Raw genomic sequence first — 26853 nt, 5'->3', positions numbered from 1 at the left:
TGGGTAGCGGGTATCTCACAGTCGAGCACACTCGACTGTAACTTTCTTACTTGTTTTAAATTAATTTCATACTGAAAGTTGAATGGAAAATCTTAATAACTTAACGATAATATAATCAATTCCTTAAAAACGCAGTTTCCCACAAGTCTTTATTTAGTATATGGGTAATTCCATGACGGAATTTGTCCCGTGCGAGACTCTTTACAGTGCACTGCAGTGAAAATAACATAAGTTGAAACAATTTTAAAAATAAGTGAATGTTATTCTTAAAGTATTAGATAAGCACTATATTTAGAGCTAAGATTGATTTGAGGTACTTGTTCTGTCTTACGATAAAATATATAAATTCGTTATGCAATTATCAGAAAAGAAAACAAAACAGAAAGAAAATTCAAAAACCATTCTTAGCTCTAATTAAAGTACTAATCTAGAGCTATAAGAGTAACCTTTTCTTATTATTTTTAAAATTGTTTCAGTTTATGTTATTTTCAATGTAAAGAGTCTCGCACGGGACAAAATTTCGTCATGGAATTACCCATATGTATTATTATTTTTATTAATTTGTATATAAATCAATTCAACTTATATTATATTATACATATGGACAATTCTCTGACAGAATTATTCTTACTAATCTAACGGTTCATGATATTTTCATCATTAAAAGCATCGCGCACATCCTCTGGAGTAATTGGTGATTTTGGAAGAAAGGGTTGTGTTTTTCTTTGTAGAGTGCGTTTCACCGTTTGTTTTTTAATTATTATAAAACGAAACAAAAAATATTAAATTGAAATATGTATATCAATTCCTGAATAAAACATACACACACACCGTCATGTTTTTGAATAAATGTACATACATACATAAAACATACCACATATACATATGAATACTAATTTTGTATGTATGCGAACGTGTATGTGTACTTACCTCGCGAGAACATCATTAAATATTTTTTGGTGTCGTCGGAATTAGTTTAACAATTTTATTTTTATTTCCGACAGCACATCGATTTTTCCATTTCATGGCCTTGTGGTCCATGAATATGATTTATTTTCTCAGGATTGGAAAAACCGCGAGCCTTATCTGCACTTAAATAAACCCGTGCTTTACAATCCTTTAAATGGCACACATATGCAATATCATTCATTCATCATTTTAATTGTTTATTTTTTAAGTAAATTTGTGGGTCACTTGGAGTAAATAACAATATTTTCTTTAAATTAATATATTTCTTAAAATGGGACGCGGAGAACAATTATCGGAATATGAAAGAAGCCAAATCGAAGCCTCTCATGAAAGTGGTATTAGCCATCGCAAAATCGCTCAACAAATTGGACGAAGCCAAAATGTTGTGAGTAATTTTTTGAGAAACAAATTAGAATATGGCAAAAACATGAAAGGCGGAGTCAAACACGCCTCTGCGGCAGACAGGAGGCATATTGTGCGAGCTGCGACCAACTCGCATCTCTCAGCACCCAAAATTAAAGCTAGTGTGTCAACAGTTAAAAGCATGATTTTGTCGGCTGATCATCTAAAACGAGTGAAACTTAAAAAAACCACCGTTAAATGATGCACATAAAGCTTCACGACTGCTCTTTGCGCGTGAGCACATGAGCTAGACGAGCGAATGGCAGAAAGTTTTTTTTTCCGACGAAAAAAAAATTAATTTGAACGGCCCCGATGGATACAATTATTACTATCACGATCTTCGAAAGGAAGAGCATTTCCTGAACCGTCGCCTTAGCTGTGAAGGAGGCGTAATGGTTTGGGGGCAGTCTTTAGCACTTGTGACCTGCAATTTGTTACTTCCAAAATGAGGGCAGAAACCTACAAATCTATAATACAGATAGCGTTTCCTTATTACTCCAATATTTTTCAAGTTATTTAATGGACTTACCAGCAAGATAACGCTCCTATTCATAAACTAAGGTGGTAAAAGAATGGATTAAGGATCAAAATGTGGACTTGCTCGAATGGCCCCCATATTCACCTGACCTTAATATTATATAATGGAAAACGTATGGGGGTTGCTATCGCGCAAGGTATATGAAGGAGGCAGGCAATTTGATAGCAAAACAACTTTAGTTGCGGCAATTTAAACGGACTGGACAACAATTTCGCTGCAAACACTCCAAAATTTGTATAGCTCGCTCCCCGATCGTTTATATGAAGTTATATCGAAAAACGGCGGATTCACTCATTATTAAACTTATTAAAAATTACATTAGAAATGTACTTAAGTATAAGCCAAGTGCCAAAAATATGAAAATATTTTAAGTTACTTATATAATATGAATTTTTTTAGGTTGAACCTATTCAGATGAACGAAAAAAAATCATTGATTTTGTTAAGCTTTCAGAAGAAAAAATAAGTAAGGAATAAATAATATGTTTTTGAAAAAAACTTTTTCAGATTTAAATTTTAATATGATTTAAGAATTAAAGAAAAAAAAAATATGTAAATCGGAAAACTGGTTTAGGAATTATAGATAAATTTCTACCGCTGAGATGATGAACCTATTCAGTTGAGCGGCAGTATATTTATAGAAATTTTTTCAATGTAATAGAAACAAGTAAGAAAGTTACAGTCGAGTGTGCTCGACTGTGAGATACCCGCTACCCATTTTTAGTAAAGGCAAAATATTGCGGTATCATTTTCAAAATATACCGAAAATACTAAAAATATACTGTTGATGCGAGCGCATTGTAGGTGAGGGGCACACCTCCGTCCCGCCGACCGAAAGGCACTCAAAGCTTTTTCGCTCACCAGCAATGCGCTCAGTGCGTAAGAATGCACTCAAGCTCCAGTGCTCTCAGCTTCTCTCTCCCACAACTCACCACCGCTGAGCCGCGCTCAGCACAATAGATCGACGAAATGCCGTCGGCATTTTCTCTATTGGGAGTTCTAATTTTCGTCTCTTTTGCTACGGTATAATTACCCCCCAATTATCTCATTATCATCGGCATTCCAGCATACTACGCTGATAAGTATCACAAGTTTTTTCTATTTGTCCTATCCTTCTCCCACGGTCGTCCGCCCCTCAATTTCCGAGATATTGTGCAAAAAAATTCCAACATCTTTTGCCAAGTTGCTTTCCTTTTTGCTTCGGACGACCTTTTCTGCGTTTATCCTATATACATTCATTTATAATAAAATATTATTATATTTTTGTTCCGCCAATCGCGTACGTATGTATGCATGTGTGTTTATTTTTTGTAAGCGCAAGTGCATATTAGTGAAAAGTAAAAATTATTAAGAGAGCTACTAAAGTGCAAATATTATATATTGTATATTCCATACATATATAAACATACATAATAACTAAAATCCAAGCTGTGTGTACAAGCATTTCGTATTGCTTTTAATTCTTGTCCGTTTTATGTTTTGTATGTCGCGATAATCGCCGACATACATACATACACACATACTTTGTGCACTCTCTTGTCCGCAAGCGCTCCGGCTTGCAGCCGCGCTTGCTCTCGCTCTCTTCACACACGCACATACCTTTGTGCACTCTCTCTTGTTCGCAAGCGCACCGGCTTGCAGCAGCACTTGCTCTCTCTCTCCGAATACAAACATACGTGCACTTCGTCTGCTCAAACGTTTGACAGCGCAGTGCAGACATACATACATACTGCAAGTACTTCTGCGAGTGAAGTAATAGATTGGCAGGGCAGCGGTAGTCGCACTCGACATACCCTACCCTTTCCTTGATTTTTTTTGCCAAGTGATATATTTAGTGTGTGTATTTGAGAGCAACTCCCAGCTCAAGTGTCGGTGTATAGGCTACCTCCAGCCAGTGTCCCACATACATAGACATACACACACACATATACACACCTACATATAATCACAATTATACTTCCACCACATTTCCATATTTAAATATATAAATAATTTTTTTTGTTGTTTTTTTGTGACAATTATTTATTGTTTTTTCCATCCAGCACATTTTTAACCACATTTGTGTTTTTTCCAGCAAATTGTGTTTTTTGGTATTTTTCCGTGTTTTTTTTGTTCTTGTTTTCGACAATCATTTGCTTGATTGTCGCGGGAGTTTCCCCGGCCCCCTTTGCGTTCGTTGCCTGTGTCCGCAGTCCGTACCCATTTGGGTACAAAATACCTCAGCACTACCTGTGGTATTTTTTCTAGTATTTTTTGGTATATTTTCTACTAGTTACATCCATTCCTTCCGTCCCGATCCACAAGATGGCACAAAACAAAGTAGACACAGCGTTGATTTAGGCTTCATCGCCGCGACTGATCGTATCAGTCACTTTGCGGCGAGAGTCAACAATCTTTCGGCTGATAGCCCATCCCTATATACGTGCCAAGTCCGAAGGGACCAGATGCGTTCCTTATGGGAAAAGGTCGAGAATGAGTATGAGGCTTGCTCTTGCGTCATGTCTGAGGAGATGACCACAGAAGAGCTCCCTACTGTTCAGGCCAAGTACGAGTACTGCTATGCTGCCTACGAGCAGTGTGCAGCTCTGTTAGGTGAGCAAATAGCCAACGCATCCCAGGCGCTCACCCCCCGTACACCCGTACAACCACAAGCTGTGCAATCCATGCCCACAGGGTGTCGATTACCTCCGTGCGACACCGAAGTTTTCGGAGGCGATTACACTCGCTGGCCCACCTTCCGGGATTTATTCACAGCCCTCTATATACAGAACCCGAGACTGTCGGAAGTTGAGAAACTTTTCTATCTCAACTCCAAGACCAGCGGTGAAGCCCATGCCATTGTGTCAAAATCTCCTTTGACAAATGAAGGGTTCCAGTCGGCGTGGTCCAGCTTGACTGAGCGTTTCGAGAACAAACGGTTGCTCGTAAACAGTCATCTGAGAATTTTGTTCAATTTGCCCGTCATTGGGCAAGAGTCGGGTTCCTCTATTCAAGAGTTGCAGGGTGTCTGACAGCCTTAGAGCACTCGAAAATCGACACAGAGAATTGGGATTGCATCCTGGTTTTCTTGTGTTCTTCGAGGCTCCCAAGTTGACCCTTTCTCTTTGGGAACAGTCAATCCAAAACAAGAGCGATATTCCAACGTGGGTTGACATGAACGCTTTTCTTCTAGAGCGGCTTCGCACCCTAGAAGCGATAGCGGAGGTGTCATCCAGCACGAACGCTCCGACGGTTCCAAGAGCCTCACCCAAGAAGGCCCCCGTCTCCAGGCAGGTCAACTCTTTTGAGAGTAGGGTGACCATTAAGACCCAGACCTGCAATTTCTGTTCCCGGGAGAATCATCCGATTCGATTGTGCCCTCGCTTCCTCCAGATGGGTGTCAATGAAAGGGTCAACCATATTAAGCAGCAGAAGCTGTGCTTAAATTGTTTCGCACGAGGTCATGTACTGGCCGAGTGCACAAGTGCGCACAGCTGTTTTACGTGCAAGGGTCGTCATCATACACTCTTGCATCGAGTCAACCCGACGCCGACAGTCACTAATCCCACTTCTAATATACAGTCCACTCCTTCCCAGTCAGCTAATGTGCAATCATTTCTGGCAGTTAACACACAAGGTGTTCTGCTGAGTACAGCTGTTGTACATATTTGCCATCACGGCGTTCGGCACACAGCACGGGCTCTGATCGATTCCGGATCAGAGGCTACCTTCATTTCTGAACGATTGTTCAAGCGCTTGAGGATGCCAAGCCCACGTCTCTGGGCTGACTCAAGTTGTAGCAGCCCAGCCCCGAAAGCATTGCCAATTCCTAATTGGCTCCCCGTTGCGACCAGATCTGCAGATTGAGGCATCGGCTTTCGTCCTTCCTCAATTGGCAGGAAAACTGCCCTCATGCTCTGTCCCACAAACCATCCTCGACAATCTGCCAAGCATTCCGCTGGCCGACCCCAAGTTCTATGAGAGTTCGCAGATAGACGTGCTTTTAGGCGCGGATATCCTCCCATCCGTTCTTCTCGGCGGCTCTCGTCCGAACGTTTGTGGGACCCTCATTGGTCAAGAGACCATTTTCGGTTGATCCTGACCGGCCCAGTGTCGGGATCCACTTCTAACTCCATCTCGTCCTTTTCGACTCGACTGTCCGTCGATCGAACTCCTACGATCGGTCCTGTGACAGGACCCCCCTCCAAATCTATTTCAGTTTTTTCGACTCGACTGTCCGTCGAACGAATCCTTAAGAATGGTCCTGTGATAGGACCCTCCTCTACATATATTTCAGCTTTGAATGGTCCTGTGACGGGACCCCACTCTGATCCTTCTCCGGTTCGACTGTCCGTCGAACGATCCTCTACACGCAAGCCTGTGTTAGGCCCCAACTCAAAATCTGTTTCAACATCTTCGGCTCGACTGTCCGTCGACCGAACCTTTACAATTGGTCCTGTGACAGGACCCCATTCGAGACCTCTTTCAGCTCGACTTTCAGCTCGGGTTTCCGTGCCTCCCGGCACAACCTCGCGCCAGCTCAGGAGCCGACGCGACCACCCGGCACCCTCCAGAGAAGAACCACCAAAGACGTCCCGTGTCCACGTTTCCCAGGCCGGCATCCACAGGCCCACTCACCCACGCACCAGGCCCGTGCCTAGCTCCCCCAGACGGCACTTTCCAGTGCAAAGGAGTGAGCGTACTCCCTACCGCGGCGGTCGGGCTACACATGGGGACAGCGGCTTTCGAAGCGCGAGTTGGTTCCGTGTTGTCCCGTAAGCCGCATCAGCGAGTCGATGCCAGGGGTCTTGGGCCTCTCCATCACTCGCATGGGCGCTGAAGGAGTCTGCACGGCGTCGTTGCGCTCCAAGACACACCCACTCTATCCTGATATTGTCCTGCCGGGTATCCTCCCAAGTTTTATATTTTTTGCAATCCCAATATTGCAAGGGGGGGAGAATGTTGATGCGAGCGCATTGTAGGTGAGGGGCACACCTCCGTCCCGCCGACCGAAAGGCACTCAAAGCCTTTTCGCTCACCAACAATGCGCTCAGTGCGTAAGAATGCACTCAAGCTCCAGTGCTCTCAGCTTCTCTCTCCCACAACTCACCACCGCTGAGCCGCGCTCAGCACAATAGATCGACGAAATGCCGTCGGCATTTTCTCTATTGGGAGTTCTAATTTTCGTCTCTTTTGCTACGGTATAATTACCCCCCAATTGTGCGTTTTCAACAACCCGAAAAGTTTGCAATAAATACATATTTGTTATAAGAAAAAACCGCGAGTGTTTTTATTTCGGAAAAGGAAGAACTTGGATATTTTCAGCGCCCCCACGTAAACATATACCAAATGATATGTTTGGTATATCGATATAGTACACCATTCAAAATATACCATAGGCGGCCCAATGTACCAGATTGTCAGCCAAAGCAACTCAGACCCATAGTAAGTAGGCGTTTTTGCCCATACAAAAGTATTTCTTTAATATCTTCCACAATTTTTATTCGATGGCAACCAAATTTTCAGGAATCATAACTACTATAGATATTATTGTATATACCAAAATTCGTAACTCTAACTTTAAAATTAGGCTTGTTATTCAATTTTTTTGATTTGTTGGGCGGACGTGGGCGTGGCAAAAATTTGAAACAAACTTGATCTGCGTGCAAACATAACAAATGCTGTTGGAAAAAAATTATAGCTCTTTCTCTTATAGTCTCTGAGATCCAGTGTTTCATACGGACGAACGGACAGACACACAGACACACAGACACACAGACACACAGACGGACAGACGGACATGGCTATATCGTCACGGCTGTTGACGCTGATCAAGAATAAATATACTTTATAGGGTCGGAGATGCCTCCTTCTACCTGTTACATACATTTCCTGCCGGCACAAAGTTACAATACCCTTCTACCCTATGGGTAGCGGGTATAAAAACGGAATTGGCGTGTGTGAAAAATTTTCGCTGATCTTCGCTTTGCCAATGCATATACACAAAGCAAAAAAAGTCTGCGTACAAACTCAACGCGCAACTTTGATATTAAATAAAAATAGTTGTATTGAAGATATTGGCTTCATTTTGTTTTAAATTAACAACATATGTATCTATTATGAAACAAGTAAGAAAGCTACAGTCGAGTGTGCTCGACTGTGAGATACCCGCTACCCATTTTTAATAAAGGCAAAATATTGCGGTATCATTTTCAAAATATACCGAATATATTGCAAAAATACTAAAAATATACCAAATGGTATATTTGGTATATCGATATAGTACACCATTCAAAATATACCATAGACGGCACAGTGTACCAGATTGTCGGCCAAAGCAACTCAGACCCTAGTAAGTAGGCGCTTTTGCCCATACAAAAGTATTTCTTTAATAACTTCCACAATTTTTATCTGATCGTAACCAAATTTTCAGGAATCATAACTACTATAGTAATTATTGTATACACCTGTGTTGCGCTGAAGAAGATTCTCGTATCACCCGTCAGTAAAGCGAAGCGCTTTGAAATGCATCCAAGAGCCTTTAGCCTTTTGGAACAAAGTTCTTTTCAATTATTGGAGCAATTTGACATAAAAGGTCGAAAATTTGAGTGGCGCAAACCTGGCACAGCCCTTGATGTGCATAACCTTGCGCCAACAGTTAAGTACGGCGGTGGCAGCGTGAGCAACACAGGCATGAAAGTCCTACTTTTTGGAAATTTTTCGGATTGTTTTATCATGTAAATCCTTCTTATAGTTCTCCTTTATGTCCTGACCAATTTTTGCGGCAGTTGACCCAGGATTACGCCTCACCGACATCAAAATCTCCCGCTCTTCTCGATCGGTCAGCTTTGGAGGCCTACCAGAATGTGGCTTTGATTGAACTGTGCCGGTTTGATTCCATTTTTTTTGGACTTTTTTAATCATAGAATGCGTTTTAAAAACAAATTCGACAATTTCCCGCTGAGATTTCCCTTTTTGGTCCAGTTTGACGAACGGTTTCCTCCCTCGGGAGCAATTTTGGATGAGTGGATCGAAATACCACCAGAATTCACCAAAAATTGGTTTAATCAATGCCAAAACGCTTGATTGGCACAATAAACCTTCCTATTTATCCTACCTCGTACTAATTTTTGTAATGTTTTATTAATAAATGGCTTTTTTTTAAACTAATTTAAGTTTGTACGCAGACTTTTTCTGATTCGAAAACAGGTGTATTTTTTGTTTTTTGATTTTAATTAAAAAAGTTGCTGATGGAAATAATTGGAGACTGGTTATATTTTTTCATAATAGATATGTTGTTAATTTAAAAAAAAAAATGAAGCCAATATCTTCAATACAACTATTTTTATTTAACATCAAAGTTGCGCGTTAAGTTTGTACGCAGACTTTTTTTGCTTAGTGTATATGCATTTGCAAAGTGAAGATCAGCGAAAATTTTTCGCACACGCCAATTCCGTTATTTCTAGTACATTGAATAAATTTCTATAAATATATTGCCGCTGAACTGAATAGGATCATCATATGTGTGGTTGAAATGTATCTATAATTCCTAATCCAGTTTTCAGATTTACATAATTTTTTTTTCTTTAATTCTTAAATCATATCAAAATTAAAATTTGAAAAGGTTTTTTTCAAAAACATATTATTTATTCCTTATTTATTTTTTTTTTAAAGCTTAACAAAATCAATGATTTATTTTTTTTTTAAAGCTTAACAAAATCAATGATTTATTTTCGTTCATCTGAATGGGTTCAACCTGAAAAAATTCAAATTATATTTTCATATTTTTGGCACTAGGCTTATGCTTAAGTACATTTCTAATGTAATTTTTAATAAGTTTAATAATGAGTGAAACCGCCGTTTTTCGATATAACTTCATATAAACGATCGGGAAGCGAGCTATACAAATTTTGCAGTATTTGCAGCGAAATTGTTGTCCAGGCCGTTTGATTGCCGCAACTAAAGTTGTTTTGCTATCAAATTGCCTGCCTCCATCATATACCTTGCGCGATAGCAACCCCCATACGTTTTCCATTATATAATATTAAGGTCAGGTGAATATGGGGGCCATTCGAGCAAGTCCACATTTTGATCCTTAATCCATTCTTTTACCACCTTAGTTTATGAATAGGAGCGTTATCTTGCTGGTAAGTCCATTAAATAACTTGAAAAATATTGGAGTAATAAGGAAACGCTATCTGTATTATAGATTTGTAGGTTTCTGCCCTCATTTTGGAAGTAACAAATTGCAGGTCACAAGTGCTAAAGACTGCCCCCAAACCATTACGCCTCCTTCACAGCTAAGGCGACGGTTCAGGAAATGCTCTTCCTTTCGAAGATCGTGATAGTAATAATTGTATCCATCGGGGCCGTTCAAATTAATTTTTTCGTCGGAAAAACTTTCTGCCATTCGCTCGTCTAGCTCATGTGCTCACGCGCAAAGAGCAGTCGTGAAGCTTTATGTGCATCATTTAACGGTGTTTTTTTTAAGTTTCACTCGTTTTAGATGATCAGCCGACAAAATCATGCTTTTAACTGTTGACACACTAGCTTTAATTTTGGGTGCTGAGAGATGCGAGTTGGTCGCAGCTCGCACAATATGCCTCCTGTCTGCCGCAGAGGCGTGTTTGACTCCGCCTTTCATGTTTTTGCCATATTCTAATTTGTTTCTCAAAAAATTACTCACAACATTTTGGCTTCGTCCAATTTGTTGAGCGATTTTGCGATGGCTAATACCACTTTCATGAGAGGCTTCGATTTGGCTTCTTTCATATTCCGATAATTGTTCTCCGCGTCCCATTTTAAGAAATATATTAATTTAAAGAAAATATTGTTATTTACTCCAAGTGACCCACAAATTTACTTAAAAAATAAACAATTAAAATGATGAATGAATGATATTGCATATGTGTGCCATTTAAAGGATTGTAAAGCACGGGTTTATTTAAGTGCAGATAAGGCTCGCGGTTTTTCCAATCCTGAGAAAATAAATCATATTCATGGACCACAAGGCCATGAAATGGAAAAAATCGATGTGCTGTCGGAAATAAAAAATAAAATTGTTAAACTAATTCCGACGACACCAAAAAAATATTTAATGATGTTCTCGCGAGGTAAGTACACATACACGTTCGCATACATACAAGAATTAGTATTCATATGTATATGTGGTATGTTTTATGTATGTATGTACATTTATTCAAAAACATGACGGTGTGTGTGTATGTTTTATTCAGGAATTGATATACATATTTCAATTTAATATTTTTTGTTTCGTTTTATAATAATTAAAAAAAAAAAAACAAACGGTGAAACGCACTCTACAAAGAAAAACACAACCCTTTCTTCCAAAATCACCAATTACTCCAGAGGATGTGCGCGATGCTTTTAATGATGAAAATATCATGAACCGTTAGATTAGTAAGAATAATTCTGTCAGAGAATTGTCCATATGTATAATATAATATAAGTTGAATTGATTTATATACAAATTAATAAAAATAATAATACATATGGGTAATTCCATGACGAAATTTTTGTCCCGTGCGAGACTCTTTACATTGAAAATAACATAAACTGAAACAATTTTAAAAATAATAAGAAAAGGTTACTCTTATAGCTCTAGATTAGTACTTTAATTAGAGCTAAGAATGGTTTTTGAATTTTCTTTCTGTTTTGTTTTCTTTTCTGATAATTGCATAACGAATTTATATATTTTATCGTAAGACAGAACAAGTACCTCAAATCAATCTTAGCTCTAAATATAGTGCTTATCTAATACTTTAAGAATAACATTCACTTATTTTTAAAATTGTTTCAACTTATGTTATTTTCACTGCAGTGCACTGTAAAGAGTCTCGCACGGGACAAATTCCGTCATGGAATTACCCATATACTAAATAAAGACTTGTGGGAAACTGCGTTTTTAAGGAATTGATTATATTATCGTTAAGTTATTAAGATTTTCCATTCAACTTTCAGTATGAAATTAATTTAAAACAAGTAAGAAAGTTACAGTCGAGTGTGCTCGACTGTGAGATACCCGCTACCCATTTTTAATAAAGGCAAAATATTGCGGTATCATTTTGAAAATATACCGAAAATACTTAAAAAATACTAAAAATATACCAAATGGTATATTTGGTATACCAATATAGTACCGCATTCAAAATATACCATAGACGGCTCAATATACCAGATTGTCAGCCAAAGTAACTAAGACCCTTATAAGTAGGCGTTTTTGCCCATACAAAAGTATTTCTTTTATAACTTCGACAATTTTTATCTGATCGCAACCAAATTTTCAGGAATCATAACTACTATAGTTATTATTATATATACCAAACTCTAGCTATAAAATTACGCTTGTTATTCGATTTTTTGATTTGCGGGGCGGACGTGGGCGTGGCAAAATTTGAAACAAACTTGATCTGCGTGCAAACATAACAAATGCTGTCGAAAAAAAAATATAGCTCTATCTCGTAGTCTTTGAGATCTAGGTGTTCATACGGTTAGACGGACGGACACACAGACACACAGACGGACAGACGGACATGGCTAGATCGTCTCGGCTGTTGACGCTGATCATGAATATATATACTCCTTTTACCTGTTACATACATTTCCTGTCGGCACAAAGTTATAATACCCTTCTACCCTATGGGTAGCGGGTATAAACACATTAAATTTATTCTATTGGAAGGTGGAAGATCGGCGGAGATGTAACTTTTCATAGAGACATACATAACTCCGCGCGGAGTTATGGCGCTTTTAAAACGACATATCTCCGCCGAACAAAAAAAAACGACATATCTCCGCAAAAAAAAAACGACATAACTCCGCTCGAAAATTTTAGCCAGCGGAGATATATCGATATGCCATTGCTGATCTTATTTGCAGCGGGAGACATATCATTAAATGTTAGTTTTAAGAATTTGGTGAAGTTGAGAAAACACAATAACATTAACTAACACATAGGCATATTAAATCAACGCTGGCTAGTACTAGTACTATAGAACTCTTGGTGTCCCAATGAAAGTTTAAGATTCAGATTTTCTTGCATACTCAAAATGTGTTTATTAATTGTAGTTGTTTTACATCACTAAAGAATTTTTGTAAAACTCAAATGACCTTACATACTCAAATGACCTACATATGCAAATAAAAATAATGATTATATAATTAAAGCACATATTTTGCAATAAAACTGCTTTAATTCTAGAAGGCACATTTTTAGATCAGATCGTAATTTAAATTATACAAAGGTCCATAATGGATGAACCTCAAATTAAATTTAATAAACTGCATTTTACAGAGGTTTCCATCCGATCTGCTTTTCCCGATCGCGATGTAGTTGGTAAGCAAGTGCAAGCGCAATTGAGTGACGCTTTCTAACATTACGTTACACAATTTGCATTGCAGCATTGACATATCTCTTCGACTACAAAATAATAATAAATAATAATAATAATTAATATGTTATATAATTATATAAATATTCAAGGCGTATAAATACTTACAAGTTGCGCCACTCGTAAAGTTGTTTGCAATTCGCTTGTAAGGCCAACAAGTTACTCATATTCTCGATTTCGAGTTCGTAATAGCAATGTATAGGCAATATGGCTCGCTTGCCAAACGGTTCGGCGGCAGGTTCCAAATCAGACATGTCCTCCCAAACATAATCAGAATTTGACAGGTTACGTTCAATAAAACTCCGATCTTTGTTCAGAAGCCTACAAAATAAAGAAATTAAAAAGAATCGCAACAATTGATAGTTATTTATAAAGACCGTGTAAGCAAAGATTGCAGTTGATTAAAAATAGTAGCACGACCCTCATCTCTAGCGGTGGGCAGTTGATTAGGGTCGCTGTGGAAGAACAACATGTCGATATTGTAACGCATTTGATTGATCTAAAATATAAGTTTCAAAATTTTAAAATTAAATCAATTATATTGCAAAATAATATTTACAATACGAATATCGTCCTCAAGAACTGCGACATCCAAATTAACGATCATGTCGTGCTCTTCAAAATGAGATTGCATAGTTTTTGGATTAAAGCCAAGTCCAGCTAAAATACACACGTATTTCGTACGTTCCTTATTGCATTTGATTTGCATGGAGGGACAAAAGAGCATAGTCATCAATGCAGAAAAGCCGTGAATATTTGGCATAAGAGTAGTGCCTCGAGCAGTCAACTTATCACCATCGGTTTCACTGACAGACGCTGCCACCACCATTTGATTATGGCGATCTTGTGGGTCGGAATCTAGAAGAACACCATTAACTGATTCTCGCTCAATAACCACAGTCTTAAATAAGCCGACGCGTAGCATTGAACACATAGATGTTTCAAGTGGACTGTATGGCCCTTTAAGCATTATAGTTTGATTGCATTTATCCAGAGGCGGTGGCTTCAAGTTTTGGTCAGTTGGGTTCTGAGCAGAACGTAAATAATCCTCGTTGATGTGATGTTTTTCCTCATGGCTTACATGGCACTCAACCTCTTGCTTGCGTATGCGAAAGTCATGATCCTTACGCGACATATAATCTTCATCTGCTCGACGAGCCAATTGTCGTTCCACAAGTTTGTCATTGAGTAGTCCATCACGCATATGCAGTAATACAGCAGCGACGTTGTTGACCAATGAGTATATCTCCAATTCAATAGTTCCGCACTTTGATACTGTAGTCAACATTTCGACTGCCTCATTATCCCAACGGTTATAGTTGCTAACCAATGACGATGGCTGTATCAAAGCCAGCCGGCATTCAAGCATACGCGGTGGCAGTTGATCTAATTTATATTTCAGCTCATATGGCATCATTCGCAGCTGATCTATAGCCAATAATGCTGTATTACCGTAATCAATGAAGCGCACACTAAACTTTGGATTCCCATTTGCTTGAGTTTCGACCCTGATGACAGTTGCGCGCTGAAAGTGTTGCTTATGCATTGCCAGAAGCTCCAGGCCCGTTGTAATAAGGCTTGGATTCTTCACATGACAGCTAAGGTGCTGTGGTGAATTAATTAGTTCAGTCATGCTGTCGATGCGATCCAACAATTCATTTGGTTGAAAGTAAAACTTGCTACAATTTACAATCTACAAAAACAAAAATGATTCATATTTATTAGTTAAAAACTGTGTCGTTTATTTATATATCGGGATTTTGCACTTACATGCGATATTTTGCCTGCCACAATCTTGTCAAAAACAGATGGTAGAGGAAGTAGCTCAACATTCCATTTCTTGCATGGTGGCACCCAGGTGCTGTCACTGACAACTCCAATCCCGTGTTGTTCAACATACTTAAGAGCACTGGTTTTTCTGAAAAAAAAATCATCAAAAATTTAATGATTAAAGAATCGAAACCTTAGAAATATAGCTAACATTTTCATGAAAAATGGACATTCCATTTAGAAAATATTATCAATTAAAGCGAATTGTACTGTTATCTTACTCTATAACGTGAAGAGGGCGATATGCATTATTTAGACGCATTCGAACAGCCTTGTAAACCTCGGTCGCGACGCGTCCCGGCACATGAATGGGATTCATGTAATTATATTCATCGTCATCCTCTTTGAATGTTACAAATATCTTTTCAGAACCATGCGAAAATGTAACATCCATTTTCTTGGCCGGAATTTTTGCCTCTAAAAATAATTCCTTAATCCGTCGAGTATATAATTCACCCATATACCGTGGCTCAAATTTAGTAAAGTAGACAGTGCGACAAGGATCGTTGCCATTAATAGCTCGGTATATGTTGCTATCGTAGTCCTCGTTTGCTTTATCGGCACGCATGAAATAATTGGGATAAAATGCGCCGGCAATGATTACTTTCAAAACTATGGATTTTTTGACGATCATTCCAAGACTTGCAAGCACTAGATGGCATGTTTTGTAGATACATAGAAGTACAGCGTTGCTGCAGGTCTTGTACCATCAAATGCATCTCTCGAAGAGAACGCAAACAAACACAAAACCGCCGAGCCCATTGGTGTTCCGAATCTTTTTGCATTCTGTCCTGACATATGTTCAGATACATCTAAAAAGATCCCAGTCAAATACTTTGAGTGTATATTAAGAGACTTTACTAACTTTGTACATGCGATATACAGCAATCATGTCCGACCCAGAACCATCGGAGAAAGCGTAGCGCATCCAAAAAGCTTCATTTTGTCCTCGTCTTTCAGTGAGAAACAATCCACGAACAGACATGCCAGCAGCTATGGGACAAATTCGGACAAGACCTTGTTTCTCAAATCTTCAATAAAATGTGACCTTTCGTGACTTACCCATGATAATAGCCTCGTCGAGGCAATTAAATACGTAACCAAGTATAATAAGGCGGCTCAAACGCACGTCTAGGGGGAGACGTGTCATAATGCGACCCCAATGGGTGATATCGCCGTCGAGATCCTCGTAAACTCCATCAACCGTTGTAAAAAAGGGCTCCAACTTCCTTCAGCAAGAGGACCGTGTTGTGTATGTCGAATAGATTTGGTGGCGACATCGCTAGGGCCAGAATTTCAGTTGGGCTACCCATGTCAAGTTCCTTGGCTTTTAGTATCGAATTCTCAAGTGGCGATCGAAGCATCTCGGGGACTCCAAACTCTTTCATTTCATTTAAATAAAAGTCCTTTGTGACCATACGATAAACACGACCACTTCGTAAACGTCCAACACGTCCAGCTCGTTGGCGACAATTCACTTTGGAGGCCCACTCCAAGCGAAGGCTTTTAAAATTCGATGCAGAGTTGGTATGTAGCACTTTGGTTAGGCAAAAGTCAATGACATAGGATACATCTGGCACGGTTATAGAGCTCTCCGAAATATTTGTAGTCAGTATCACCTTGCGATGGCCAACGGGAGGTGGTTGAAAGACTTCTGCTTGAGCCTCGGGCGACAACAACGAATGGCATCGCACAATTGTAATTTCAGTACTGGGACTGTGAATGTGAAATCAATCAGTTAACGGATAATAAAATATTAAGTTAATTTATTTACTTTTCTCCCATTACTTGTTTAATATGCTCGGCCATAGTATCAATCTCATGGATGCCTGGCAAAAAAAATGAGCACTGCTCCTGTGCGCTTCGACTCCTCATAGGTTTGTCGGGATGTCCCAACCGCCTTGCGTTCCATGTTGTCAATCACCAAAAGTATTTTAATGGCATCGCCATAGCGATCTGGTGATATACCTGGTTCCCGCTGTTGGGGCTCATCCTTGCAATGAATATTCTTGAACTGATCTCTATAGAATTTAACTAGCGGATATTTGCGGCCATGACTAGCAGTAACCACGGGTGGTATCCACGAAGTGCTAGCAAAATACTTGCAGAACTCGTTAGCATCAATAGTGGCAGACATCAGGATGACTTTGACATGACGTGAATTCAGTGCCAGCAGTCGGCGTACAACAATCATCAAAAAAGTCCATGTCCTCATCCCGCTCATGTACCTCATCCAAGATAATGTGAGTGTAGTGTGTGAGTGTCTTTTGATTAATGAGATTATTCAACAATACACCTGTGGTACAATACAATAAGCGAGTGTCCTCCATATTAGCGGGACGGTGTAGGCCAACTTGATATCCACACACAGTTCCTGGTTGCCATTGCCGTTCCTGACAAACACGATTGGCAATCGATATGGCAGCGATACGTCGTGGCTGTGTTACAACAATTTTACAGAATTCGCGCCTCTTGAAAGCTTCATCCAATATGTACTGCGGCACCTGTTGGAAAAAAAAACAAATTAAACTCCCGACACCTATTATTAATACAAGCAAAACACTGCAATATATATACTTAATACGGTTACACACATTTTCTGTATAAACGAAGATACTCTACAGTATGTAATGGTTAAAAAAATCTTAGAAATTTAAAATAAAAATTCATGAAATTAATGTCAGTTGTTGCAAGTTCCAACGTCTTGGACGGTACCAATGACAAGTTGAAGCTGTTCTGAAGCTGTAAAAAAAAACAATCAAAACACATGTACTCAGTGCAGACCAACCACATCGAGATGATTGAGACAACATTGGCGGTGTTGCATCTTACGGAAGAGAGTTGCCTGCTGATGGCGAGCTAACGGTGAAGGAAACTCAACGAATTGCATGCATATAATTTATTCCATTCATCTCAAACTTGGGACCCGCTTGTCTGTTTTGTCAAGAAACTATGTATATCACGCACCCTTTGAGTAGCACAACTCTCAAAGAAGCTTTTACTTTTAGCAATTCGTACAAGACAATGCATTTCTTGGTGCTTGTGAAATTTTGGAAAACCCTGAAGACAGCAAAAGCAATGGACTCCAATAACATCAATTGAAGCCAAAGAGAGTCAATCTCAACGAAGAGCTTAACTGCCTAGCGATTTATAAGCAACTCTGCCGACTTGAGGAATCTTACGACACGCATATGATACGGCATACGCACTTCATTTGCGCCCACAAAGATCTTTATTGATATTCAGATTATTTTCGTTAAAATCAGAGGTCTGCATAGAATATTTAATCCATATATAAATTAAAAAGCATACCTGTGTAGTTTTACCACAGCCCGTCTCTCCTATTAATATAACCACCGGATTATCATTAATGGCGGCCATAATTTCTCCACAATGTGCATATATGGGCAAATTCTTGTCCCGATTTAAATCGAAGTGGTATTTCTCATAGTAGGCTTCATCAGAGCGCACGCGAGGCTGCTCTTCCATTTCGCCGTCATCGTCGTCACTATCCAAATCATTAAGTGTTTTATTGCGCACTGAATAGTTGTTCTTGTCATCATCCATCTGTAAAGTCAACATACATATATATAAATGTACATATATTCTTGAAAGATGTCTCAAATTCCCATTCATTTACTTCGCCGTACCCACACTCATTCAATTTTAACATACATACATACACACATCGTGTATAAACTTTTTTTCTTACTTTCTTCATGAGTTCTTTTTCTTTCTCGACGATTTCATTCACATAATCCGTGCCAACCATTTTGCGTTTGATCGGATTGGAGTCTTTAGTCTCCACGGCTAGAATTTTGGGATCGCCAGTTATACACCCTTGTAAAGCGGTTCCTCGCTTGAATTCCTTTGAAAAATCGAAAAGTCCATTATATCGGAGTCCATGCTGACATTAAGTTTCAGCGTTCACTTCAAATAAAACTAGTATGCAACAGAGCGGTTAAGCGGTAAATGAAAAAAGCACCTCAAAATATCGATATATTCATTAGTTAGACAGCGTTTACCAACACAGACTAAAATATTCGCAGTAAACGGACTAGCTGTCTACAAACTATCGATTTTTTTCGCTCCAATATCTAAATATTTTTAATTCTATTAAAATTAATTTAAATTTTGACGATATATTTAAAAAATGTGTAACGCTTTTGCTACTGAAAATACTATTTTTATAATTTGAAACTATTTTGTAAATGGAAACTTATCGCTGTTAATAACAGCTGGCAAAATGTTAATTCGTTGGATGGCAAACACAGCATAACATACAAATTCATTGAACGTGACAGTACTCAATTCAGAATTATTTTTCCATTTGATGTTAACAAATAAATAAAAATACAAAATCTAGAATTGATGTTCTCATTCATTCTATTGTTGTACAGTGAGGATTCTGTCAATGTAGTTTTGCTTTTGGAATCAAAGTAAACATTCCAATATTTATATAATTTCATTAGTATTTTATATTTTTCAATATAAATCGGTTAAAAATACTAGCAACTAGTTATGTGTATATGTATGTGGTGCGCTTCTAACCTATACCCTCGTTTCGATGTTAGTAAATGCATTGCTGCATGTACACATGTACACATGCTTGCATATAAAAATCGAAAGTTTATTTCAACCTTTATTAATTTATTACTTTCAGGCGGAAATCAACGTGACCTGGCACGAGATAAAAATCAAAAGAAGCAGGCTGAACAGACAAAGACCAAATTAACTGATGGAATGGCAGTGGAACAATTTAAATCCAAGAAAAAGGGATATCACAAGAACTGCAAAAAATGTATAATGTCATCTGATAATTTAGGGACGTTGAATTATGCCAGAAAAACAGAAGAAAAAGGATAAATAGTCTGTTGATACTGCTGGACGGAGCAAATAAAAACGCTTACATGTAGAGACGGCAGAGATTAACGTACTGTCTTGCTTGGAGAGAAAACATATGAGATCAAGCGTAAAACTTGGAGCAAAAATCACAATCTGGGAGTGGTATCTATTCTTCTGGATATTAAATTTTTAATCACAAATAAGTAGCTAATAAGCTGCCAAATAGCAACATCTAAACACTCATCTCACAAGAATCCTGACAGAGCCGCTCGTCTTCACCATGCTTGGCATGCTTTCCTAGGACAGTAAAAGCCGGAGAGCGGTCCCAAAGTCAAATTTGCAGCAAGCGTTTGCGTAAGTAATGACATGGAACAAACTATAATCCATTACGTTTCTTCTTTTTTGTTTTGCATCAGCCATAGGAACATGCCTTTACTCTTTCAATAAGAATTGGCTTGACCTCGGACATTGGCTTTTGTCCAAGTACTGTATACGCAGAAACGCAGAGACATGGATTTTAAATAATGTAATGGAAAATACATTATCAGATTGGAAATTAACGTATGTTCAATAAAAATAGTCCTTTTTGGGTGTACACCTGGTTCGAGTTCCGGTCAACGCGTTTACATCATTTGGTTTTCACTCTTTCTACTCATAAAGGTGACAGCTTGCCATTATATTGATGTAACAATAAATACATACTCTGCATAATAACTGTTGGTTGAATTCGGATGTTCTTGTACAAGTTGGACTCTAAGTTTGATATGAATTTGCATTCGATTCTGGGCGTTCATGGTCGGGGATTTATGGTTAATTCATTCAATCGTTAATCTCGGCAAGTTTATTACAAAACCGGATTGCCTGACTACTGGATTGCTCGTCCGTTCCTAAAATGAACGGCGGTCGCCTGGCCAGTAACCAGCATATTGATGAGGTCCCCATACTTTCTTGAATCGTTCTCAGACGCATCATGATGTGCGCCAATATCGATGATAGATAGTGATTATGTATTCCGGTGAGTAAGCAATGCAATTCCACGTGAGTTGTTCGCTTCATAATCTATCCATGGCTCCTTCTACTTCAGTGTTAAACTTAACGAGCAAAATCAATTGATCATCGAATGCACTAAACAAAGACTCAAAACTTTGTTCGACAAAATTCAAATTTAAGGACTTTTTAGTAAGCCCCTAAATCGCATGCCCTACTACACGTTATGTGAGTCGGAAATGAGAATGTTGAACTAGTTGAACTACGACAATGGTTGTAGATAACTTATCTAACATATGTAGGCGTAAATAAAAATAATATACGTTAACCGAATACAATAACAAAAAAGTAAAATTAACTTGAAAACTTAGTTCTGAGTACATGTAGTTTACCGGTCAACCTCCAACACAACATAACCCAAAGAAGAGGCTATCTATCTATAAATTAAAGTTTCATTAAATTTGAATATTGAAAATAAATATATACATATATATTTTCATTTTGTCAGCAAAGTTTCCATTGATGGTCATGTTGAGGAAGACCACGAAACGCCTTTCCAGCAGTTTTGTGTTTGGTATTTCAATGGCTTGATATTTGTAACTGCGTCAAAGTCGGCATGTAGTGAATGTAGATGAGATGCTGACCCCTCATTTTTGCCTTTGGTTGTTGAAGTAATTTGTTAGTAATAAACTCACATATGGGCATATACAGGATCGCATGTGTGATATTCAAACATCTTTAAACGAACAAAATTATGTTAAAAATATACATTCTGCAAAATGTATGTACATTGCAAAAATTTTTGAAAATAAGACTAGCCTCCAATAGTTGTCGTTTTCGAATTATTAATAAAAACACAAGACATTTGACTTTGTCTTGAAAAATGTGTAAGTCGGCGAAATGAAGTAATGTATCCGATAGCAAAAATCTTATAAAACAACATTTTAACCTTAAACAAACAAGAAAAAGACCAAATCTAATTAGAAACGCTGCCGTGCATTGTTTTTAGCAACTATTTCCTGGAAATGACGATATATAATGCTCTTTGTTCTGCCTGGTGACTAGCTTAAAAAGGAGCCCCGAGAAAGTTATTTCTTTCAAACTAAATTTAAAAAAAATGCATAAGTCCACAATTAGAAGCGGTCTTTTCAGTTCAGTTTATTAACACTTCCATTTTCCAATATGCATGTTTGCTTTTGTTTTGCAGACTTCAAACATCAATTAACTTGCGTTGCATTCGTTGAAATGAGAGTTCTACGTTAATATTGCTTCGGGGTAGCAACATATCTCCGCGCGACATAATTCCGCCAAACAAAAAAACGACATAACTCCGCGCGGAGATATGTTCTGTTTATGTTATGTTTTGTTCGGTGGAGATTTGTCGTTTTAAAACCGCCATAACTCCGCGAGGAGCTATGACGTTACGAAAACGACATATCTTCGCCGATTTATTAGCGACTCATCTTACACTTGAATGAATTATGTATTATGTATAATAGATAATATATATGTACATATACATATGTTATTAACATATGTTAGTATATATATATGTACATACGTAGTAACATACACAATGTGTATATTTTTGTTCAAATTAACAACGCGCTTTAACCATTAGCACTAACCATACAATACATAGATGCGTCACTTCATACAACCAAAAGGCATCATTAAAAAACAGTATTATTGCCGCCCCAGTCGGGCCGTGCGCTGCGATTCGAACACCGAGCCTCTTCGGCTCATTCGAAAATTCGAAGTTCTAACGCAGCGCGCAGCGTTAAGTTCAGTCGCAGATCAAATGCGGAGCGATGAGCACGGGCGCATTTCGTTGCGCTCTGCTTTCGTTTCTATGTATGCGTGTATGTATCTACATCCTCGGTTATATCAGTATGTGTATGCATGTGAAGTTTTGCAACGTGCAGTTGCCTCACTGGCAAGCAGCTAGCGCACGTCAATTTTGTTTTGCCGCGACGAAAGTCTCGAAGAAGAGGACAACAACAATTGCTCGCGTTCTATATGTTTGCAGTTAAATGGCACTTGCACAAGGGCCGCGTTGGCTCTGCTGGTGGTTTGCAAGCCAAACGTGTTGTGGGTCCGGGTTTCCCGATCGAGAATATGTGCATATTTTGTTTTTTTTAGTGCGACTTAAATTTTTTCATTCCCTTTCAAGTTTACTGACAGAAGTAAAATCTAGTCGCGCATTAATTTTTAATGACTTACAGTTTTGTAATTTTAAATAATAAAATAAAGTCGTAATTCTTTTTGCAAGCAATATTTAAAACTCAATTTTAAAAAGTTTGAACTTTAAAATTTTGTTTTTACATTTTAAGATAACAATAACATTTCAGAAAATTAGAGAAATTATTATTATTATAAGTTTAATTTTTTGTTGTTTTAATAAATACATTTTTGTAAATCATATAATAATACAATTTAACAATACAAAAAATTACAGAAAAATATTAAAAACATAATTACAATAAAATATTAATTACATATGTTTTCAATACTTATATTTAATATTTTTACCATTTTTAATTTTAATTCATTAGAAAATTTTCTAGCGAAAATTAAAATTAAAACTAAATTACAAAAATGTATTTATCTTTTAAAAAAAGATTGAACTTTTAATAATAATAATTGTATTATTTATATTTTCTTTTATTTTCTGAAATGTTTATGTTATCTGAATAATGTAAAAAACAAAATTTTAAAGTTCAAACTTTTTAAAATTTAGTTTTAAAAAGTGTTTGCAAAAAGGAATTTGAAAATCATCAAAAATCAATGCGCGATTAGTTCTTATTCTGTCAGTAAACTTGAAATGGAATAAAAAAAATGTAAATCGCATTAAAAAAAACAAAATACACACATATTCTCGATCGGGAGTTGAACCCGGACCCACAACACGTTTGGCTTGCAAACCACCAGCAGAGCCAACGCGGCCCTTGTGCAAGTGCCATTTAACTGCAAACATATAGAACGCGAGCAATTGTTGTTGTCCTCTTCTTCGAGACTTTCGTCGCGGCAAAACAAAATTGACGTGCGCTAGCTGCTTGTTTGCGAGGCAACCGCACGTTGCAAAACTTCACATGCATACACATACTGATATAAGCGAGGATGTAGATACATACACGCATACATAGAAACGAAAGCAGAGCGCAACGAAATGCGCCCGTGCTCATCGCTCCGCATTTGATCTGCGACTGAACTCAACCAGTGTTGCCAACTTGGCTATTTTCTAGCCAGATTTGGCTATTTTGCATGACCTAAAACTAGAAACCACTCAATTTTGCTAGAGCCTGTTATGTTGGCTATTTCACAAAAAAAATTTGCTATTTTTTAGCTATTTTAAATTATTTCTAATATTTGATTATATTTATTTATTTAAAGTCGACTAAAAAAAAGTGGACCTTCAAATTTAATTTTCGGAAATCGTATATTGGCAATAGAGACGTTGTTTGTGGCTATCGATATATACACACCACGCTTACCGCCCAGCGTGACCGAAATGTGTATTTTAAATACTAAAATATTATTTACCCCTTTGTAGCTTTTGGGTACTTGGTATTTTCTCAACATCGTTTCGCGCTCGCAATGCTACCATCTCTAATTCAAATTCACTGATTATTGTGTTTGTGCGGTTGTTTCTTAAATTGTATAGACAAATAGTTCGCGATGCTTAGTTGGAGGATCTCCAACTTAAGGACTGTATTGCAAAAGATTTAACTAACAAATCAAAAGCATTTTGCAAATATTGCAAATGCACATTAAATGCAAAGTTGTGGGACTTGAAATCGCCCGTTGAAACTAAAAAACACAAGGCAAACCTTGAAGTACGGCGAGGTAACCAAACAATAGAGTTTCCCAAAACATCTACAGAGACATTCTCAAAGGAATCTCTGCTTGTTTGTGGCTCAACACTGTTCAATCAGTTCGGTTGACCACCTTAATAATTTGTGCGCGCAAATCTTTAAGAAACGCCAGATAAAAATTCATCGAACAATGTGCATGGCAGTTATAAACAAGTAAGAAAGCTACAGTCGAGTGTACTCGACTGTGAGATACCCGCTACCCATTTTGAATAAAAGAAACATATTTTGCGGTATTTTCTCAAAATATACCAAATATACTGCAAAAATACTAAAAAATACCAAATGGTATATTTGGTTTATCGACATAGTACCGCATTCAAAATATACCATAGACGGCACAATATACCAGATTGTCAGCCAAAGCAACTAAGACCCCTTGTAAGTAGGCGTTTTTGCCCAAACAAAAGTATTTCTTTAATAACTTCGACAATTTTTATCTGATCGCAACCAAATTTTCAGGAATCATAACTACTATAGTAAATATTGTATATACCAAAATTCGCAACTCTAGCTTTAAAATTACGCTTGTTATTCAATTTTTTTGATTTGCGAGGGCGGAAGTGGGCGTGGCAAAAATTTGAAACAAACTTGATCTGCGTGCAAACATAACAAATGCTGTCGAAAAAAAATTATAGCTCTATCTCTTATAGTCTCTGAGATCCAGTGTTTCATACGGACAGACGGACAGACACACAGACGGACAGACGGACATGGCTAGATCGTCTCGGCTGTTGACGCTGATCAAGAATATATATACTTTATAGGGTCGGAGATGCCTCCTTCTACATGTTACATACATTTCCTGCCGGCACAAAGTTATAATACCCTTCTACCCTATGGGTAGCGGGTATAAAAATGTGCTGTCGCCACATTTCCAGGAATGTCTGCAAAACGCCATGCAAATTCAAAATTTAGCTTATTGATTGATGAATCGACAGATATAAGCTTTACAAAAATACTTGATGAGTTTACCGCATTTTTCTAATATATTGGTTCCGAGGAGGTGGAAATTGCGCAAGTTTTAAACAATTTGCTTATCGAGGAAGAATCATTAGATTTGTACACTGAATGTACAAAAATATAAGATTTTGTTATTGAAAACTAACGGCTATTTTAATTTACTATTTTTTAAGAAATCTTGCTATTTTTGGCTATTTTTTTATGCTTTCACTGCTATAAACGACCACTAAGAGTTGGCAACACTGAACTCAACGCTGCGCGCTGCGTTAGAACTTTGAATTTTCGAATGAGCCGAAGAGGCTCGGTGTTCGAATCGCAGCGCACGGCCCGACTGGGGCGGCAATAATACAGTTTTTAATGATGCCTTTTGGTTGTATGAAGTGACGCATCTATGTATTGTATGGTTAGTGCCATTAGGCTTGTTTCCAAGCTCGATTACCGATATACGTTCTGATTTCGCCTCTTGTTAACGAGTTTAGCCTATTTCCACTGCGACTCAGTTCTTTTACGTTCGAACCGACATTTGTTTCTTATGAGAAACGAAAAAAACCGAGGTTTTTTAGTGCAGTGGAAATAGGCTATTACTCTATTATTGCTTACTCTGGTCACATCTGGTGGCAGCACTGATGAGTACATATGAGTGGGAACGCCCAAAATTGCAAAATTCTTGGTATCCCATTATTCGCTAGTATGTGAGGTACACTTTTAAAAAATTTGGGGAATATACATATGGGCACGGGACATTCGTACGCGTTCAAAGTAAAAACACGGTAAAAAGGAAACATTTTTTTCAAATGAAAAGCTTAATGTATAGCATTTTATTAGCTCTTCATTGGTGCAAAGATTGATGTGGGGTATTTTTTCATTTAGAAGATAATTGCAGAAGTCAAGCGATTCGCACGGGACACAAAACGGAAGTGGTTTAAGAGGTCCACCAATTCAAACGCAAATTTCAGCGAATCCAGAGGCAATATTTTAATGCAACTAATTTTAAACTTTTGTGCATTGATGCCTCTTTAAGAAGGTTATAATTTTTTCAAAAACGACTTGTATTTTTT

General features: G+C 37.9%; 2 long non-coding RNA genes and 1 pseudogene across 4 annotated transcripts in view; 2 read left to right on the top strand and 1 right to left on the bottom strand.

Moving 5' to 3' along the window:
- Positions 1-10964: 10964 nt before the first annotated feature.
- Positions 10965-26853, top strand: part of LOC132797858 (uncharacterized) — a 34210-nt gene continuing 18321 nt past the window's right edge. Inside the window, exon 1 of the long non-coding RNA XR_009633803.1 lies at positions 10965-11000. This is a non-coding gene — a long non-coding RNA (uncharacterized LOC132797858). The remainder of the gene's footprint in view (positions 11001-26853) is intronic.
- Positions 12938-19049, bottom strand: LOC132797853 (probable ATP-dependent RNA helicase spindle-E; annotated as a pseudogene).
- Positions 19460-21259, top strand: LOC132797855 (uncharacterized). 3 transcript variants are annotated; one of them, XR_009633797.1, is made up of 5 exons: positions 19466-19697; positions 19792-20327; positions 20390-20534; positions 20634-20988; positions 21058-21259. It is a non-coding gene; the product is annotated as an uncharacterized LOC132797855 (long non-coding RNA). The 3 variants fall into 3 exon arrangements; XR_009633796.1 differs by having other exon boundaries at positions 19460-19567; positions 20390-20988; XR_009633795.1 differs by having other exon boundaries at positions 19467-19697; positions 20390-20988; positions 21058-21258.

Source organism: Drosophila nasuta, unplaced genomic scaffold (genome assembly GCF_023558535.2).
Source record: "Drosophila nasuta strain 15112-1781.00 unplaced genomic scaffold, ASM2355853v1 ctg28_pilon, whole genome shotgun sequence".
Lineage (NCBI taxonomy): Eukaryota > Metazoa > Arthropoda > Insecta > Diptera > Drosophilidae > Drosophila > Drosophila nasuta.
Note: the sequence above shows the minus strand (reverse complement) of the source record. Positions and strands in the feature narration are given on the sequence as shown.